This window comes from Helicoverpa zea, chromosome 21 (assembly GCF_022581195.2).
Source record: "Helicoverpa zea isolate HzStark_Cry1AcR chromosome 21, ilHelZeax1.1, whole genome shotgun sequence".
In the NCBI taxonomy this organism is placed as follows: domain Eukaryota; kingdom Metazoa; phylum Arthropoda; class Insecta; order Lepidoptera; family Noctuidae; genus Helicoverpa; species Helicoverpa zea.
Window position 1 is genome coordinate 8097146 of NC_061472.1, and position 16742 is coordinate 8113887.

The following is a 16742-nucleotide window of genomic DNA, read 5'->3' on the forward strand; positions in this document are numbered from 1 at the left end:
GAAAGGTTTCATCAATACATCTTTGGAAAAAATGATGTAATCGTTGAAACCGATCACAAACCTTTGGAGGCTTTGTTCAAAAAGTCACTTGACTCTGTGCCGGCTAGACTTCAGCGAATGATGCTTCGCGTGCAGCGTTATGACTTTCAGGTAAAGTATACGCCGGGAAAATATATGTTTGTTGCCGACACTTTATCTAGGGCCCCGCTTCCTGATTTATTAAATAATAAGGTATCGGAGGAACTCGAAGAACAGACATGTTTCTTAATACAAAACCTAAGATTTAGTGGTGGTCGGCTTGAAACTGTAAGGGTGCATACTGAACGAGATGAGGAATGTCAAACTTTAATTAATTATGTATTGAACGGCTGGCCCATTAACAAGTACAATGTGAAAGAAATAGCTCGCCCGCATTGGAGCTACAGAGAGTGTTTGGAATATGTTGATGGAACGTTGTTAATGAATAACTTGGTATTTATTCCTAAAACACTCAGGTCGGAGATGATAGAACGCGTGCACGAGGGACATCTCGGTATAGACAGGTGCAAGAGGCGTGCGCGTGACGTCATGTTTTGGCCAGGGATGTCACGCGACGTGGAGCGCGCTGTGCGTGCGTGTCGAGTGTGCTCGCTGCATGCACCCCTGCCGCAGCGCGAGCCGATCATAGCACACCACATACCTGGGTTACCATGGGCAAAGATAGGCTCGGATATTTTTGAAGTCAATAAGAAATATTTCTTGATACTAGTCGATTATTTTTCAAATTTCGTGGAAGTTTCGCCGTTAACAAGTATTTCTTCAAAGCAGGTGATATTAGCCATGAGGGATCAATTTGCCAGGCATGGCATACCCCAGGAATTGATATCTGACAATGGACCTGCCTATTCCTCTAAGGAGTTTAGAAATTTTGTTGAGAACTGGGGATTTAAGCACTCGACATCGTCACCTAATTATCCGCAGTCAAACGGACGTAGTGAGCGTGCAGTGCGAACAATAAAAGGCTTGATATCCAAGTCAGTACATTCGAATGAAGATTTCTATTTAAGCTTGCTTAATTACAGAGCAACGCCACGAGATGGCATAGCGAGCCCTGCCCAATTGCTGATGGGCCGAAGGTTAAATACTCGTCTTCCGTGTCACCATAATAAACTGTTGCCAGAAAGGGACAATACAGCTGATTATAACAACTTGATACGAAATCAAATTAGAAGCAAATCGTGGTACGACTCTCGTGCCCGGCCGCTTCCTGAATTAAAAGTAGGCGACAACGTTGTGGCGCTGGAGGGGCCGCGCCGGGAGTATGCGCGAGTGCTGCGGCGCGCGGCCCAGCCTCGCTCGTACTTCGTGCTCGATGGTGCGGGCAGGGTGCTGCGTAGGAATCGTAGGCACCTAGTGAGGGTTAGTTCTCCTGATCCTGAGCCGTCTCCCGCGACATCGTCGCAACAGACGACTTGTGAGGACGATGTCACCCAGGAAGATACTGGATTAAACCATTCTTCTAGCGAGTCGGAATGTTACGATTCCTGTCCTGAACTATATGATAATGTATCTCCAAAATCATCAGTTGGCCAAATACAAAATAAGCGAACTGAAAGGGCAGCTGCAAGGGTAGCTAAAGAAAAGTTAAAATTTATGAATTAATTACCTAAACCCCCATATTTACCTACTTATTATTATAATATTAATTCATTGAATAATGTCTTGATCAGGTTGATGAGTAGGTTAATATGTTCATTTTGCATGTTTGCTTATAATTGAAACCAATTTACTTTGTGGAAAGAAAAATATATCTATTATTGTTGTATCGTACTTCTATTATTCTATTAATATTTTAGAATGTGTGTAATTAATTATTATGTAGATATTGTTACACTCTTATTTTGTTTTAAGATGGTTGTAAACAATATGAGGGATATGATAATTATATGTAACGTGTATTACTGATTCCCATTTTGAGTGTAAAAGCGATAAGGTAGGTAATTAGGTATATATGTATAAATAACTTGCAGTATTAAGTTTAAATTAAAATTGTATTGCAACTAAATATAGCTCCTATTCCTTGGGTCACATCATTGTTACTGTACTTACTTATGTTTTTATTTTGTTGCAACGTGTATGGTTACTATTTAAGTATGCTAAGCTCAACCTACATTAAAATGTTATTGTTTAAGGAGGGAGATGTAGCATATTTAATATTAGTGAAGTTGAGGGTGTCTCGAAATAAATCAGTCTGTGTCAAGCTATCTTGTTGTTTTACTACAATTTTAAGACGATTATGATTGATGTTATGATTGAACACGACGTAATGACGTTGTTTCGCTGCCGGCTCGGAGTCGGCGCGCAATTAGCACGCCGTCGGCGCGCTGTACGCATGAGGACCGCTCGCTTGCAACACGCGGGCGGCGAGTCGAGTTGTGTGGAAGCGGCAAGCACGCTGACTGCTCGCCGTTGGCTTTTTCATATTGACATTACGAAATATATTATAATATACACGATTTAATGCTCTAAATTGAATGACAACTTAAATGCTGGTGTGGAGCCGTGCTGTTGCGGTGCTGCTGTAATGTGCCACGTCCTTTACTTACCTACAAAAAGTTGTATAAAAATCGTAGAAGACAACAGAACATACAATTGAGTTTTCTCTCAGCAAGTTTTAAGAAGGCAGTTTTTCAAAAAGCTTATTACTTGCCCGATCTGTTCCGACTAAAGAAATATCGTCAAGATAAATAAGAACATGGTTTCCTCGTGAGTCGGACAGGTGCATTAGTTCCGGCTGGTTTCTTCACCCCCATAAGCAATTTATGGTAGCTATATTTCCCTCCCTATACAAGTATGTATGGCCGAGAATTTTCGCTTTATTTTTTTCCTTATTTTCTCCAAATTACTTGAAGGTACCACAGGTTTGGCTAAATATTTCCTTGTAGTGATGAGGTATTACCGTGCGTTTGATCTCGAGTATATTAGTCGCTTTTTGGAAAATTATTGGCCATAGGATATTTGGAGAGTAGCTCTCTCCACAATTGGTTATCTCGCCTTTGGGCGAAAGCTTTTTTTCCAGAGGAAGATTCAACAGGAACTCGTAGCTAAGTAACAGCCTTTAGGTTCTTTGGATTTGCAGATAGGTGACCATCTATATCATGGTAAGCCGACTCCAGAGTTGGATAAAGGCCAGTCAGATGTTTGTAGGTTCTCTAACACCAACTTCCAGACTACGAATTTCTTTGTTAAAAAAACCCTAAAAACTGGTTACAAAAGTCGCGCTTTACCACTAGACCAAAGAGGCAACATTAAAATAGTACAGGTAGGGTCTGTAATAATCAATATAAGTAATCCACAGCACAATATAAAGCCATAAAACTAAATCACAGACGTTAGCAGCAGCAAATTTACGACGCATAAAGGTAAGGGGTATGGAGCAAAAGGTGCCCTGTTTTACATAAATACTACCATTCGTAATTCTCATTTATTTGACTTCCCAATTTAGCCCGAAGTAAATTGAACTTATCGAGGTGAATAGGGTTGTCCTATAATAATTCGTGAAGACTAACTGTTTGGGTCCAAGTTCACTAGCAGTAACATTATCAGCCTATTGGTAGAAAAAAATTGAACTTTAAAGCAGAAAATTCTTTGCAAACCACTTCTTGTCCAGCTTTGTTTGATAGTCAACCGTTTTGTCACAAAAGTCCCAAATGATAAGGCATTTCCAAATAAGTCGTAAAGTGTGAAAAAAATAATGTTGTGTGATAAATTTTTCATATTAGATTTTATCTGATATTTTTCAGTAGATTAAGGAACCTAATTTAAATGAAAACGACATGTGTGGATAAGAAAACTCGATCGTATCAGAGAAACCATACGCTTAAAGTGTGGATGTTCTAAGAATAGCTGTTGACATTTATCTCAATGTGGGTGTAAGTGCCTTTTACCTTTGCATACTGTTTTTAATGAATATTTTAAACGTCTGAGTCAGACTAATTGATGACAGTGTAAATTATATAGGTAGTTACTGTTTTTCTAAGTTTTAATACACACCTTTATTCTATGAAATGTAAATAATTAAAAACGGCAAATAATCATCACGTTTCCTTTATGTGATAGCCTCCCAAAATTATATCGACTACCGACTCGCACTTGACCATTTTAGAAAGTAGGTACCAGTCGTTTTCCCGCGGTTTCCCCCGCATCCTGTGTTAACTTCTGCCACCTATGGTCACCTAACAGCGGCTATTATTACGTGATTTTCATTAGGTGCAGAAAATAAATAAAATTCTATTACCCAAATATGTTCATCCTAATTTATTACGAATATAAAAGTTCTTACTAGAAAACCTTGTTAATTACTGCACAAAATTGAATATGTCTAGAGGTCTGAATTTTTCGTCAATGTGTATACCTACGCTTGTACGCATGATACCTATTTGCATTTATTTTAAACGTTAAACAGAAGTCTGCTATTAAGCTCGTGTTTCTTTGATTCTTTTATATGTGTACACACGATAGTTTGTAAAATACCATACTGTCAAAGAATCGATGTTGATCCTGTTTCGATATTCAGTATTTGAAATAAATCTGTTATTCTGCCCTAAAAGCATAGCAAATAGGCATTGTTTTTCTTACCTAAAGGTTTTTAAGTAGTATTTGTCCATGTAATTGAAGAAATAATTGAAATACCTACATTTTAAGCGTCTTCCCAAAAAAGGGTAGGTTCTCAATTCAAAGGTTTGTATTTGTTTTTCAAAAGAATACAGTACCGTCTCTAAAAACATTGATTGAGAAATGAACATGAAATGAAGTCATTGAACGACTCGCCCTTGTAATTTATTTTTTATTATTTAGATTAAAAACTTTTTTCGAATAAATCATTTTTAAAAGAAGTCCGTTTTTGTGACTGGCCAGCAAAGCGGCCATAAAAAACATTTTGAAGAAAATAAATTGTAGGGTGAAAAGGCCTGTTACTATCCCATGTATTTAAAATAATTATTTAACCAATAAGATTTATTTTTTTTATAAACCTAGTTCGGGTGGTCCATATATAAGATTTACACCGCCTTTCTCGTATTAGCCTAGATTTAGTTAACTCCTATGATTATTATATTTAATTAAGATTTATTTACTGCTACTACAAGCAAGCTATTTGTATTCGTACATGTTGGATTATGTTTTAATTTTGATTTTATTTTTTTATTTCTAAGTGTTATAACAATGTGTATAAATTAGAGAATTTTATTCACAGTTCATACATATTCATTAAAAAATTTTAATAAATAATTTGAGTCCAAAATTTTGTATGATATTAGCTTTCACCAGTGCTTCACCAGTGCTTTCACCTACAATCAAAGGGAACTATTCCACGCACTCGGATGAAAAATATATGAATCCAAATAGGATTTGTAACATTGAAAATATTTTTCAAATTAATCCGGTAGTTCATTAAACTTTAATAAAAGAAACAAACTTTTTTTATATTATAATAGTATAGATAGTCAACCTTACTCCACAAATTATTGCGTAAAACCGATTATTGCCACACTCACCTTACGCTAGAAATAAAAGAATTCTGGTATTCTTTATTTAAAATTATAATAATCAAATTATTCATTTGATTTCGACTTACGATGAACACACGTAAGTTTGTGTAGTGAAACGAAAATGATGAATGATTTAAGAATAAAAGTGGTTTAGTGTAAACAATAATAGCAGATAAGTACTTTTTGGCATCTTTGTTGATGTCAATGTATTTTAATTTTATATAATTGAATAAATAGAACGAATTATTTAGCTCGTCAATTTTGGTCAGCCATATTTATCTGTAAACGATTTTATTGGTGTTGAAGAATGTTTTAAAACTTTGAGCATCTTTTAGTAGGTATATTGCAGTAGCAAGGTTTGAAGCAGTCCTTATCAGAAGTCCATTCTTTTTCGTTCAGATGCGTAGATTCTATAAAACGAGGAATCGAAATATTTTGTTATTTCTTTCCTATTGATCCAAAAAAATAGGAATCAAAATGGCGTACTTGCTAGCCAAAACTGATTACGGAATGCTGAAAATGTTATGTATTCAGTTGAGTGGATTTCATTGGTGAAAGTACTAGTTGGAATTGGAAAAAAGTTAAAACAAATTATTCAACAGCCCTCCAGTCCTACACGCATTCTCTTTTGCATAGCTTTCGAATAGCATCCAGATCTGTGCTGCGATTGTGAAATTCTATTGTGGCACTAAAGTATTTGTAATCTAGCTTTAACCGCCGCTGTCCTATTGTAACACTGTGTCGCTATAAATTCTCTGTACGTTGTATAGAAGCACCACTGTGTTGATACACAGCATTGTTGGAACACGCCAATTGAATCCGCACTGTAATCAGAAATGGATTGCGACCTATCAGCTCCACGAAGCTTAGCGCTGGGTAAATACAATGGGTAATTGAGTACGATAGATTTTATATTTGTTTTGTATCAAAAGTCTTGGTCTGATGAAAAGTTTTGATTGGGTATCGGTTTGTCGAATTCTATGGGTAGTTTTGTAGCCGGTTTAAAAGGTAAAGATAGGGTTGTTTAAGCATTTCCTCGGAATCTATTGTTTCAAAATCGTGCCAAGTTTCTAATCGATAGCGGTATCCGTTTGGTTTGTGTTGTGGTAGTTATAAGGTGATTGATTTTTTGTTGACCTGGTGAAGTGTAGAAGAATTAAAATATGTTGTCATTAAAGTATAGATGATGGTCAGCTAGATGGTAAATAATACCGTTTGTTTCTTTGAACTTACATGATATTTTTTTTATTAATTTGTCCAAAGTTGTTCTGTAACAAATTCGTAGTTTTTCTTGTTCGCAGCCTTTATTTTGAACTTTTACTTGATGCTATTATAAAAAAAAATATGAAAAGAACTACTTTACAAAACAGCAATTTACGCCACAAAAGTTAATGAACAAGCGCCAATTACGAATAGCGATGACGACCAAATTAATGTAGTCAAACAAACCGTCCCGAAATCAGTTGTGATGTCAATTTAATGGAATTTATCAGGAATCTCATTATCGTTGTATATCGTTTGTATGTCTGATAATATGTTAGCGTGTTGACATATAAATTAATGCGTTGGTAATCCTCGTCTCTGATAGTGTTGACAACGTTTTGTCACAACGGTAAATAAGTATTGGCTGGCTATTCTGGCTTGTTATCCCATTGTACTTTAACGGTCGGTTGTTTGGCTTACTAGAGATAGGAATTCGACATTTTTGGTATGGGATTAATGCCAAATTTCCGGAAAGCAAAACAATACATAGAATAATGGGAATGGCTGTAAAAGTACCTACCTAAAAAAATGTGTTACGTGTAGTTGTAACAGTGTATTTTTTACTTAAATAAATGATTTGTCTATTTGTAGTGTCTGCTAAAATTGGTAGATATAATTAATTAATGGTAAGATTAGTTGTTTTTGAAGTGGATTCAGTCGACTAGATTATTTAACTAAATTCAAGTTGTTTGCTCGTTTGTTTACCTGCATGCATGCGTTTATATTGTTTGCTAAAAATAAAATGAATCGCAGGTTGTCCTGTGCAGGTTTCCATCACTTTATGGGATCAAAAACTAAAATATTTTTGAATTAAATGATTAAGAATGATAGTTGTATAGGCCACTCACTATTTTCTAGTTAGTTTTGAAGAAAGGACGATGGGCGTTTTGGTACCCTGTCCAACAGTGTTGATTTTAGTACCATTGCGTAGGTCTTGGCAAGGCAAAAAATGTTTACTATGACGACTAGTCCCAAATCTTTGTCCATTTCGCGTGACATCGACTAATAGAATGTATAATGTTCAAAAATCATCAATGTAGATGTAGTTCTTGAATCCAACTGTATTGAATAAAAACTGGTAAAGTAATAAAAAAACAGGAATTTGGCCTTCTTAGAATGTTTGCTTGCCCACTGCTTTAAATAAAGACTGTGCAAAACCTTTGCAGTTCACGCAGAACTAGCTTATGTATTTGATGAAAGTCTTTAAGTATCTACAATCAATTAAAGTTGAAAAGTCAGAAGACGATGTTTACATAGTACATATTACGACTCAATCTTGCTCCTCAAGAGGTGCTGAGAAAATGAAGAATTTCTTCTTAAAAAAAGATGAATAGAAATGTTTTGAACTTTTGTCAAATCAGATGGCGATTGTGTTTCCGTAGTAAGACTCCATAGACTATTACAATCTTTAGATTATAATAGAGTGTATCTCAAACAATGTAAGATGTATATTAACTTAGTTTAAAATTATTACACTGACGACATATGCCTCTTAATGATTTTGCCTATATGGATGACATACTTGTTGCTATGTCGATTCAATTTTTATCGTCACTCGGATCGGACAGCTAATTGAGGCAAGCCCCATAGTTTTTATTATTGTTCGCGTAAATACCTTTCTAATGATATATCATATGTTACTGTTGGAGCGGGTACCAAATCCCATACAAAGTGCCCATTGTCCTTTAACTAGAAATTAAAATGCTTGGACCTTTTTTTCTCTCTCAACCCAGGAATATAAGAGATTTTAGTTTTATAAACAAATGTCCGCTTAGCCGTCGTTTCTTTTTTCAAACAATTTATTTTCTATTATCTATCAACATTTTGTTTTGCTTACAAACTACATTGGTCTTTTCAGCTTTCATCTTTTTTTCAGCACCTATAGGTATGCATATTTTTGCAGAAGTAAGTAGCGCATTAACAGGATGATTTCTCGCGTATAATCCTACTCGGTAGTTAATGTAATTCATTAATAATGTTCTCAATTAACGGTACATTAATCATGTGGCAGGCTGTTGAGACGCAAAGAATGGAAGCAAGTTTGCTACCCTTTGGATGTTGCGACTAAAGTAAGTCGTAATCTTCACTGTTGTTACCACTACCATCGGCTTTTTGTTAACTAGATAATAATATATGCATATGAGTTTAAATAAAACAACTGCGTTTGAAAAATAAACAACATTCAAAGCTTTTTATTCAGTTTTACAATATTTTGTCTTTCTCATAGGTATTTTCAAGTTGACATTGGCAGTTCAATTAAATAAATCAAATCAAAAAACTAAAGCGGTGAAATAAATGAAAAAAAAATACTCTTTACATATATATTCAACTACTAAATTTTATTTATATACTAGATAATAATATCCAAATTATAAGCTAATAGAAATAATGTTAAAGATTGCAAAGTAATTTAAGCGCCGGGAATATAAACTAAAGAGACAAGAGAGTATAAATAATATCCTATACACCAATAGATAATAATCAATAATGATCTTGACAACATAAGTCAGTGGGCTAAGAGCTTTGGACTTTTAGTCAACCCCTCTAAATCTCAAGCTATCATTGTTGGTGGCAGATATTTTCTAAATAGGTTGCAATCTCCTCCGCCACTCTTGTATGATAATGTCATTATAAATTACTCTTCGCACGTCAAAAACCTGGGTGTGCTAATGGATTGCCACTTGTCTTGGGGTAAACACATTGCGGAAGTAAGCAGGAGAGTATTTTGCACGTTTCAGTCTCTTAAACGGCTCCAAAAGTTCCTGCCTTTTTCAACCAAAATTACTCTCGCTCAGTCGCTTCTTCTCCCACTACTAGATTACGCTGATGTCTGTTTCCTTGATGCGACTGAGGAACTTCTAGACAAGCTCGAACGTCTGCAGAATCTGTGCATCCGCTTCATTTTTGGACTCAGGAAGTACGACCACGTGTCGGAATTTCGAAGTCAGTTGAAGTGGTTGCCTATTCGGCGGCGTCGAGATGCTCACATTCTTTCTTTTCTCTTCTCTGTTCTCTATAATCCCCTCTCACCAAGATATCTTCGGGAACGTTTTGAGTTTCTTGTTCCCAGAGGCAAACCTTGTCGCACTTCCTCATCTCTCCTTCTTCGTGTCCCTTCCCACACTACGAGCCGCTATGATGGATCGTTCACTGTTCGTGCTGTGAGACTGTGGAATTCTCTTCCACACTCAATACGCGAAAACCCATCGTTGGGTGCATTCAAGAGACGAGTAAAGGATTACTATTCATCATCATGAATGACATTTATATTTGTATGTATATATATATATTTTTTATGTGTATTATGTTTATGTATTGTGTAGTTTTACTACATATATATGTTTAGTATATTGTTATTTTATATATGTATATATATATATATATTTTTCTTTGGTTATTAATGTTTGTTGTGCACTTTTTTGAATCTACCCTACCACTATCGAATCTCTCTATGGCTTTAAGGTTGGCTGTAAGAGAACCCAATTCTGGGTTAAGCTCGCCATTGTACATAAACTGTCTGTATTATTTTTATATATTTGTTGTTAAGTGTGCAATAAAGAATAGATACAGACAAACAAAATCATAGAAAGAATGAGGTTTCTGATTTTATTTTGACATAGTATACGTATAAAAAGTAGATCGCTTTTCAAATGTCTATGTTTCTAGAGCGTTTATGATATATGTACATGAATCGAGAAATATTCCTTTACGATTCAAAACTCCCATAGTAAGGGTCCAAAGTGAAATTAAATTTAAGTTGTCAGTGCATGGCTTGTTGGCAAATTGTACAGCGAGACGAGTTCCCTCAATGTGTAAACTTGTTTTCCTAAGGGCTTAATGACTCTCTGCGTCGTCTCTTTAACTGAACTTGCTTAATAAAGACCAAATGTTTCTTTGCCGGAATCAGTAAATAAAGGTCTTATTTGAACGAAATTGATGGTATGTCCACTTGTTCTGTTCAATTTGTTTTTTGGTTAGGTTATTTAAATTGTTTATTTCGTAAGTTTATTACTTTGATGTACCTATATCGTATTTTTTTAGTAGTCTGTAGTTTTATTAAAATGTTTATTTTTAAGTTATTTTTTCCTTTTTTTTAAACAATGTAAGTATGTAAATCGTTCCGGTTATCATTAATCTAATTCATTAAACAAAATGAGCAGACAGTCACACAGACAGATTTTCGTCTAAAAATAAACAAAGCACATACTCTAATGTATGTAAATACACGGATTATTTTATTTTAACCGTGCTGAACCATCTTCACAATGCGTTTAAGGAATTCGTATGGCTTTTGTTTCTTTACTCATATACAGTAAGCTGAGTCTTTGTAACTTTGTTCTAACAAGGCTTTGCATACTGCATACGACCTTTGTAAAATGTGATAGCGACTTATTTTCTCTTTGTGACTCAAAATGCATGTCTGAAGTTAGATACGAGTTAATCGTCAAGGAGTCATTTAAGATTACGGTTTTATTTCAAGAATTATAAAATTGTTTTAACAAAAGCGAGTTTTAATTGATATATCAACCAAAACCAAAGTGGAACTAAAGTGTGGAACTAAAGTGGAATTTTTGTAAGCTGTTTAAATAGGCGTTTCCATTCTTGTCCAACTAATCTATATTTTCTGTAGTTACTAATTATGGTTTAGTTTGTGTAATTTTATATAACCTATTTATTTTTTTCTCATTGTTAACCTCAGACATTTACCACGTATTTAGGCAGACATGTTCAGTCTATCGTGATCCGAATTGCCCATACTGAAACTCTGCTTCAAGAACTCGATGCGTTTTGACGTATGACTTAATTGTATATGCCGGTCTCATAAATCATGCCACTCATGATTGGCTACTATCTCTGAAACAATATAGTTTAGTGAAGAGTTCTCTGATACGACTGTCAATTTTGCATTACTAAGTTGTATGACAGACTGTATTTTTGTTTAAATACTGACTGGATTCGGTTAGGATGGAAGCCCACCCCAGAATAGTTGGGAAAGGGCTACACAGATGATGATGGCAGACTGGTTTTGGTGGGCTGAGGGTTGTTCGAAAGAGATACCGCGGCCCTGGTGCATAAAAGGCCTATGACGGAACACGACGGTTTTTAGTCAGTAAGAGTCTGACACTCCCTCACCGCTGCTAACCCACAGCGGGAGGGGTCATTTGATGACTTTTGACGTTAAAAAAAAAGACTGGTTTTGGTAGTATGGTCAAAATTTTAAACAAAAACAATAGATCTAAAATTAAAATAGGAACACAAGAACTTCTAAGCTAAAGCAGGAAAATAACATGGCGTTTTGACAGTAACGCCGTCAGTTCCCCTATCTCTGTTTGATATCGAAACACCATTGAATGAACACAAAGATGTTGTCAATAACAACACGTCTCAGTAATTGTGCGGGTGTAAGTTTTCCCACGTCCTGTCTTGTTTACTCTGTCTTGTTTGCTGTGGCTGGTTTTTAAGTAAGCTGTCGGAATCTGAATCTGTCTGAAAGACTGGCAGCCGAGTGACTGCAATTTATTTACATTGCTAACATTATGGGTACTTATAGGTACCCAGTACAGTTGCAGTAACTTAAAAATAGCTTAATTTAAATATATTATAATACAAACTGATCATAAATTACAAAATCGTGTAAAACTAGCGCAAATTCACTGAGATTACACGAAAATACGTTAATCCTACTGTGTAATGATTTCTGACTTCAAACTTCAATCATAATATTTTAGGTTTAATATTACTTTGCTTTGTCTAATAATGTATTGTCATTTTGATGGTCCAACCTATATAATTTACTGGGACTTACATCATCCCAAAGCTCCATGCGAAAAACAAAATCGTGTAATTTGCCCTCAAACTACACACTGCGCCATTTAAATAAGATAAACGACGAACCGGAACTCAAAATATCGGGTTTCGTCGGTCTACCGCAAAAGCTGGTTTATCATCATAACGAACGAAATAACTTTGTAATCCAGTATTGTGCGTGTCAAAATAATTTGTCTATTTATATGCGCAATTTTAATTGGGTTTGCTGATACCTACCTACTACGTTTCTTTTGGGGATTTTCATGCTGATGTCGGAATGGAAATTGGTGTTCAGCTTGTCGGTTTGTGTAAGTCACTCTGTGCTAAATATTCTTTACATTTGTTTGGTTTATGTGTATCATCTTCGTTATGGCATGTATTTAGACTTAGACGTTCACGTAAAAAATACGATTGTAATGCTGTTTTTGGTTGCTAAAATATTTGTTGACTGATTGGAAAAAGGAGAAGGTTCTCAATTCGTTCGTTTAAGTACTCGATAGTGCTGCGTTAGATCAAATAAATAAAATCTTTTTGGAACTAGTATATTTTTGGCAGAACGGCATGCTGGCCGTGTAATGGAATTGATGAGCTACACGTAAATATTAAAGCTTTTAATTAAATTACAGTAGTTGTCCCTAGCGGGGTATTTAATTATTGTTAGGTGTAGTGGCCTTGATGAAATTTTAATTAAACCAAAACCCTTTGTTGTTATTTTGTCTCTATTGTTGATAGTTTTAAGTCCAGGTGTAATATATTAATTTTTATATACGTATTTTTAAAATTATTATTGTGTATTTCCATTACCTAAATTAATGTGATTGTGTATATGGATTACAGTCTTTTTTCGGACAGATATATTTACTAAAAAGTTTATATAAGGCGAAAAAAAAAAATGCTTTATGCTTTGAAAATCTAATCAAAGCCATGTATATCACCAACCAATAGAGAAACCCATTAATCAACACGTTGGTTTCAAAACTTGTACGTAAGACGATGTGACAAACACGCCTAGTCAGGTGTTATTAATCCTGCCTTTAATCAAGGCAACTTGCTGCAATCAGGTTCATTATTTCAGTCTCGATAGCGTTTGGGTCTAGACTAAGTTTTGAGCGATAGCGATTTAATTGCTCTTGAAATCAACAACTTTCATACTCTATTAGTTTTCTTTCTTATAACTACTAACATTATAAACATAAATTCTGTGGACTCAGAAATAAAAAGTTTTACTTATAAAAACGGTTCTGTGTTAAGAATGGCCACGGGCTTTTATTGATCTGTCTTTTTCAGATCATACCGATCATTGAACCAAACCTTTGTTACTTTGTAAGTTCCTAAGTATTTAGGTTTCAGCTTCCACAAGCCACAAGGTCTCGTTTCCTTATGATTCTGGATAGTAATGATAGTTTCTTTCTACTTCGTTCTCTTTGACCACCCAATAAGCCCGTAATGACAGTTTTCCTCAAATCAGTTGATTCCTAATTTGTTCTTCTAACGACGGTTGCTAGGGACGAAATAATATAACTTTACCTAGCCTCACCGTCTCGAGTCTATGTCTTAATCCAAACCACATTCAGGGGGCGTACGATTTCAAGCTGTTCGCGAGATCGACGCTCTGACGACTGATATCTAACGATGCGTCTTCTCGACAGTTAGCTAATTAATTTGCTCATTATGGACTAATTTATTTGTGCTTTTTATCTTCAATTTAATTAACTTGATTAGCAGTTCTTATTTCATTTTTTATATTAAGAATATACCTAACTATATTTTCTTTATCAAATTAATAACGAAAGAAAACTTTCTCACTGTCGTTGAGAATCCAAGCTGCAATATGTTGCACAACTTTGTCATTGCTTGCAATCGTAGGTAGACATGGATCTTGCTAAGTTAACGAACTTTGCAGGCTGCACAGACATTTAATTTCCTTGATTTCATTAAGGGAACATGAACCAGCATGATTCAGAATCGGTTTCGGTATAAGGCTTAGGTCGCAATAGTAGCGTTAGTTTCTAGTGAGGGAGTAAAAAGCAAATATTCGTCGTAAGCTTCTAAAAGATGTTTTGATGTCCGCGACTCTACCAATGCCATCAAACCCTGGATGAATGGCGACGACTCTTCCCAATCTCCATTTAAGAGGAGGTAAATTGTCCTCCTTAATGTCAACAAAGGTGTTTTTGCAGCTACGCCACTTCGTCCTTTGTTGTAACTGAACCTAGAGGACCGTTCCTTCTCCATTCTTTACACACTTTATTTGGCATACATCGGTTGTCATTTTCTCCCTAGATTTAACTACTCAGTAGAGTTCATTTTGATCTGCTGGGCTATCTAGTGAGTCATACATCTTCTGCGCGCTTTTGCCTTTTTCTAAATTCCTGGGCCCAACCACTATTTTTCTAAATTCCTGGGCCAACTCGAGTCTTCCCCAATAGATGCCATTTGATTTTGGGAGGCCGTCTCTCTTTGGCTTTTGGCCGCGTAGTTAAAATCACATCCATAACTAGGGGTCGGTGCTGCGAGACTACAGCTTCGCCTGGTATTACCTTGCAGTCTTTGATATTCTTTAAACTACTGCGTCTGACCAAAAAGTAATATATTTGTGTGGCGCGGTGTCCACTTTTATAATTGATCAAATGTTTCCTGTTCTTTTGGAACCACGTGTTTACCACTGCTAGGTCAAACGCATTAGCAGCCTGTAGCAGGGCAAGCGTCATCTGATTTTATAAATAATTAAAGAAAGAAACGAGTTTAGGTGTCTCCGGTTAGGTGTTTTTGCAGTTACAAAGGTATGCCTGTGAGTGTAAATCTCTTATTGCGTTTTTATAACAAATAATACAAACTTTATTTACACACTTAAAATTACTTTCTGTAACTAAAATCTACAAACTATAATAAAAATGTTAAAACGAATATATAATATTTAAATGACTGAGTGTCGAAGTACTCCTGCGAATTTCTTACTGTATTGCCCACAGTTATTAAAAGTAATGATTGATCAACCCTGGACAATGATCATTTTTATTCGATAATTATTATTCGTTTTTTCCCCACTAATCTCTAAACAAGATTATTACTTTTATCACTTTATTTTTACATCTTTGTAATATTTTCAAGTATAATTTAAGTTACTTAGCAGAAAATTAAATGACCCAAAGTGTCGAAAACAAAAAGTATCTATTTTCTTATATCCAAAATATAGGTAAGTCTCTCTGAATTGGGTCATAGATAGAGCGGTCTGCATCACTATATCAATCCTTTTGACACCTAAAGAAACCTCCTTAAATAATGATAAATTTAGTAATCGCGTTAAATACCCGCTAGCAGTAGTACCGAGATAGAACTTCACACTCGTACCCACCGCTAACGAGTCTCACATTCATTCCTATTCAAATTAAGCTTTTGACTGAAAAAATTCGTCGCATTTAGGCCGTCTATGCGCGACGATGCTAAATGAAAGCCGGGTTTAAGTTCAACTCAAACTCTCATATTTCGAGAGTTTATTTTGTCCCAAATTTTTAGTATGGAAAATAATGTGAAGGAGTTTGTTTGTAGGCAAAGTAGGCCTATAATCAGCTTTTTTGATTATTCTCATTCTACAAATATTTACATATCAATTATAAACTATTCTAGTAAAAAGCCTAAAACTAAAAGGAACAAAAAATTCGTCCCTATCGCTGTTGACAGGGTGCGTGCAGTACTTCGTTGGAACGCCATGCTAATCCTTTGCCACGTTGGATGGCAATGCTTAATTTTTGACCAAAGTCGCTTCGCAAGATCCGGACACAACCTGCCAAATTTTGAGGTACTAGACCGTTTCAATAATACTGAAATGTTTTATACAAGTTTCCCGATATTGAAATCGCCTATTTATTAATCATTTTCAAAATCTGCAGGATTTTTTCATATCTTCTTATTTGGTATATGATTGAATATACCTAGTTCTACAATTTTCATTACCAAAAACGAATAAATAATACAAACTTAAAATTACCTCCTATAACTAAAAATCCACATACTAAAATAAAAAGAATGAAACAAATATAAAATAACTGAGTGTTAGGCATCGAAGTATTATTATACCAGAAGACTGGCTGCATTGCCACGTTGTATGGGGGTGGTTCTTTGTTCAAAATACAAACCAGCCTT